Source organism: Nannobrachium achirus, assembly GCF_963921795.1.
Source record: "Nannobrachium achirus genome assembly, chromosome: 11".
Taxonomy (NCBI): Eukaryota; Metazoa; Chordata; class Actinopteri; order Myctophiformes; family Myctophidae; genus Nannobrachium; species Nannobrachium achirus.
The window spans coordinates 11,821,537-11,826,536 of NC_137820.1; the positions used below are offsets into that span (position 1 = coordinate 11,821,537).

Consider the following 5,000-nt stretch of genomic DNA (forward strand, 5'->3'; position numbering starts at 1 on the left):
GCTAGTAGAAACAACAGTATACAGTATGTGGACAGTGTGAAATGTGTACAGCCCAACAGATGTGGGTTTCAATGATCTGGTATTTCCTAGTGGTTAAACTTACGCCACATATGGCTCGACTCAATAGCGCGTGTGAGTGTGTGTGAGAGAGAGTGTGTGTGAATATTTGTATATCCATCCATCCATCCATCCATCCATCTTCGACCGCTTAACATATGAATATATATATATATATATATATATATATATTATATATATTTATATTGTATTTATATTTATATATATATTTAAAGTGTCCATGGAAAGGCGTTATGGATGGGACGATATGAACATTTCATATCACGATTATTGTTACAAAATAAATCGCGATTTACGATACTAACGCACTTATCAAAATCCATTATCCTGGGGCGGAACATTTGCTGCAGAGTGAAAAAAAAAGACTGTATCAAGTATGCAAATTTTAAGTACCTTTTACCAATTATAGAGGGTTTAAGTGGTACCGGATATGCAGCTCAGCAAATAAAAGCTGAATTGATCCCATTGCATGACGGAGGACTGTTTCACGATAAATTAAATCTCCGCGATATCGTGAGTGTTTTTATCGCGATAAACGATAATATCGCTTATCATCCCATCCCTACAACCTGTACCTTCGACTAGCTGCATGTGATGTGTGTCAGGGACATGCTGGGCCCCTGATTCAGCCCGGGAAAAAGAGTTGGAGAGGCCCTCATTGCGTGCTATAGAGAGAGATCTCTCTCTCTATAGCGCTGCTGCTACTCAAAGATTTGTGACAAAGTGACAAGCCAATGGGCCAATTACATGAGTTATATTTCTTCGTTGTCGGGTGGAAACCTTGTATGTCCAAAGCCATTTGTTTTGTATTTATCATTTTAAAAATGATTTAAACTAATGAAAACAGCCGATCTATAAGCACACAACGCCTCGCAGTGCGAGGCGTTGTGTGCTTGTAGATCTGCTGTTTTCACTACTTGTGTGCGACGGCCTTGTATGATGAAGCAGGGCTTTGCTTTGTGAAAAAATGTACACATTTGAAACTTGGAGATACGAGGTTTCTGCCCGACAGTGACGATTTACTTTGTTGGCCGTCCAGCCCCCAAAGTGGAACGAAGGCCGACATTTTATTTTAATTGTTTTCCTAATGGCCGGCCTGGACCGGCCGCGAATGAACCGGCCGTTCGGGAGTTGTCCCGCTTTTCCCAATGGCCAGCACGTCCCTGATGCTGTGTGCTTTTCTCTCGTCACCTCTGACAGGGTAATTAGCAGGGCTGCAGGGGAGCAGCGTCCGCGGCGCTTGGCGACAATCACATTACGGCTTTTCATTGACCAGCGGGAAGCCCCGTCCTCTCTGCTCTCTCTGAGCCAATCAAAAGTCTCCCCAGGTTTTTGTGAGTAGCTCATGACCCCAACGACTAGATAAGTGACAGGCCAAGTGTCCTATTACAGTGGTTCTCAAATGATTTGGGGGGGAGGGTCCCCAGATGATTAATTTAATGTGCAACATTGTTTTCTCACTCTACAGTGAACAACCCAACATAAAGTTTAAGTGTATAGAGGGTATCTACTCATTTCCAAAGTGACAATTTAAGGACTTTTTAATACCTCTAGTCAAATATTAGAGGCAGAAATTGTGAAAATAGTTGATCCGCTATTTTCACAATAAAAACGTGTTATACAAAATGTAATGCCTCAACTCTTACTGCTCGTCAGGGTGGGGGTCGCCAGTTCCAATATGATAATTTTGGGGGTCGCGGCCTGAAAATGTTGAGAACCACTGTCCTATAACATACTACTGCATCGTGTACAGTAAAAGTAACACAAATGAAGGCCAAAAAAAGTTGTATGATTGCATGAATTTAAGAACAAACGCGTACACAAAATAACATGAGCTTGTTCAGTATGCACCACCACTATGAAAGCAAAACATATTTGGAGTCATTTAGGAAGCTATAAAATGTTTCACTGCGCTACATCTTGAGGAGATGTGCAGACTAAAGCCCCTTTCCCACTGGACAAAACCCACCAACATCTGGCTTTTTTATTCACAGGGAAAGGTTACAATTGGTATTCATTCCCGGGATAATGACTGCAGTCAGTCAGTCAGTCAGTCAGTCAGTCAGGTCACGTCACGTCACGTCACGTCATGTCACGTTACACTTTTCTCCGCCACTGTTGCCCCGATCCATGCCAAACCCATCTGGCCAATTTTTGAAAAACATATCGGGAAGAGTGTTTCTCTTCAGCCACAGGTGCCTCGTACAGTAAGCTACAGTTTAACGTAGCTTACTGTAAAATTCCCCAAACGGGTCGTGGGCACCGGGAGGCATCAAAGAATTTGATGTGTTGCGCCGTGGGCATCCAATGTGTTAATAATCAAACTGTCTCTGTGTGTATTCATGCTGCTCTCTCTCAAATCCCCCCCCCCCCCCCCCCCCCCCCGCTTCTTCAGTTATGTCATCCTCTTCGTGCAAAAGTGAGGTTTTCTGCGGGACATTAAGTAATGGATTAAGAACTGGGCAAATGCTTAAAAATAATCCGCCTCAATTGCATAATTAATCTCTGCTTGATTTTCACACAATTAGCACGTTAATTAACCCAAAACTGCCTCATAAAGAGAAAGAGAGAGAGAGAGAGAGACATAGAGAGAAAGAGAGAGGAAACAGATACACCGATAAAGAGATGAGGATATGTGGTCTTCTCCTGCTGTATGCTATAAGCCCACCATTATCTATCAGAAGAGGATGAACATTGAGTCAATGGCAAACTTCTCAGGATGGACATAATGGAGGGAATCAGTGGAGATGTGCACACCCCACCGGGGAGAGAGAGAGAGAGAGAGAGAGAGAGAGAGAGAGAGAGAGAGAGAGAGAGAGAGAGAGAGAGAGAAAGAGGGGCAGACTGAAGAAGTTAAACTGTTAAATAATCCAAAGGGGAGGTTAGGAAAATGGAAGAGGTAAAGAGAAACGGTAGGCAAAACAAAGTAGAAAGTAGTCTTTGTGTCCCTGACTCTGTGTGTGTGTGTGTGTGTGTGTGTGTGTGTGTGTGTGTGTGTGTGTGTGTGTGTGTGTGTGTGTGTGTGTGTGTGTGTGTGTGTGTGTGTGTGTGCGCGCGCGCGGTGTACCACGGGGGAGCGGAGTAAAACTTACTCCAGCTGTACTTGTGTTTCAACTCTCTATCCCCCGTGTCTCCAGACATTACTAGACAACTCAGAGCAACACACACACGCGCACACGTATACACAAAGCAGCAGCCCACGGTAGGTACATCAGTGACTCTGGGATCACCTGTCAGGTCTGGCGAGGGGGGCTGGGGGGGGGAGAAATCGCCGCGGCGACAGGCGCTCGCTCCCCAGAACGCCACGCAGGTCTGCCTCGTTAATCTCCATGACGACAAGGTTGCTAAGGCAGCAAATTAGCACCGAGCAGAATAAAAACAGTCACGGGGGAAGCTCATAAAAGAACACAGACTCTCAAAACTACCGAGGAAGTTTTTAGTTAAACACCTAAGACCGCTCAGAATGCACGCACGCACGCGCATCATTTTATGTGGCCATTCACTGTGAAACTACAGTAATTGCCCGTGTTGGGACACAAGTGAACGGCTCTACAGTGACACTGGTTATATTTCAGGTCAGCTCATTTCCTGTAAGCCACAGGGGTCTTCAACAGGGTGTCCGGGACCCCTAGGGGGTCCCCAGAGTTACTACAGGGGGTCCTCCAAATCTTTGAGTGATATTTTCTCCTTTTTTATATTAACCTCTTGAACCCTAGTGTCCATATTCTGAGAACTTTAGCCAAACATAGCAGATCTACAACGGCTATTTTTGGCAAAGAGCTTTGGTGTAGGGGGGAAAAGAGCAGACTAAGTACAGAGTGAACGGTCAAGTTTATTAAAGGGCCACTTCACCTCTGGGACAACCCTATCTTATTGTATTGTTGTTTGGGACACGATCAACACCATCCTGAGTTATTTTTTGTGTTTAATCAGTTTTTTGAGATATTTTAGTATTTCAGCATGTACTAGTGATGCGTTTTGCATCATATGATGCAAAACACATAACTGATGATGCAAAATGCACCACTAGTCACTAGGTATGCGCGTGACATCATCATCATACCAGGAAGTTAATCGGGAACGCCTACTGAGTGGCAAAAAAACGACTTTCTGCACTTGACAGCCCATACACCAAACAGAAAGGTCCTATCTGATTGCATTAAACGACGTTAAACTCACTTTGCCACTCAATGTGCCATTCACTTTATGCATACGCATACCCTCTCTTATAGGCCTTCGTCAGCATACCATACTGTATGTACTGTATCATCTGGTGATTCTTAAACAGTTTAAAGACTGCATGTGTGCTGCACCCTTCTTCTCTAACAAACCCATTCTGAGTCCATTTTTCTGTGTCTGCTCTCAGAGGTGCAGCAAAGTGGTAAATGGCACAACAGCTGGCCAGGCCAACACACACACACACACACACACACACACACACACACGCACGCACGCACGCACGCACGCACGCACGCACGCACGCGCACACGCACACGCGCGCACGCGCACACACACACACACACACACACACACACACACACACACGCACACGCGCATACACACACACACACACACACACACACGCACACACACACACACACACAATACAGTAGGTATCAGAAAAAGCTCTTCATCACCTCTCTGTCTCACACCTGTGTGTGTGTGTGTGTGTGTGTGTGTGTGTGTGTGTGTGTGTGTGTGTGTGTGTGTGCGTGTGTGTGAGTGAGTGACAGCAGGAGACTTACTGTAGAGAAACAGAATGTGTGCTTTACAACCAGGATGCGCACGCACGCACACACACGCACACACACACACACACACACACACGCACGCACGCACGCACGCACGCACGCACGCACGCACGCACGCACGCACGCACGCACGCACGCACGCACGCACGCACGCACGCGCGCGCGCACACA

General features: G+C 45.7%; 1 protein-coding gene across 1 annotated transcript in view; it reads right to left on the reverse strand.

The window, feature by feature from the left end:
- The window catches only part of znf423 (zinc finger protein 423), a gene marked incomplete at its 5' end in the record, with an annotated part of 246,441 nt that overhangs the window by 51,202 nt on the left and 190,239 nt on the right, over positions 1-5,000 (reverse strand). The gene's annotated exons all lie outside the window — the stretch shown is intronic.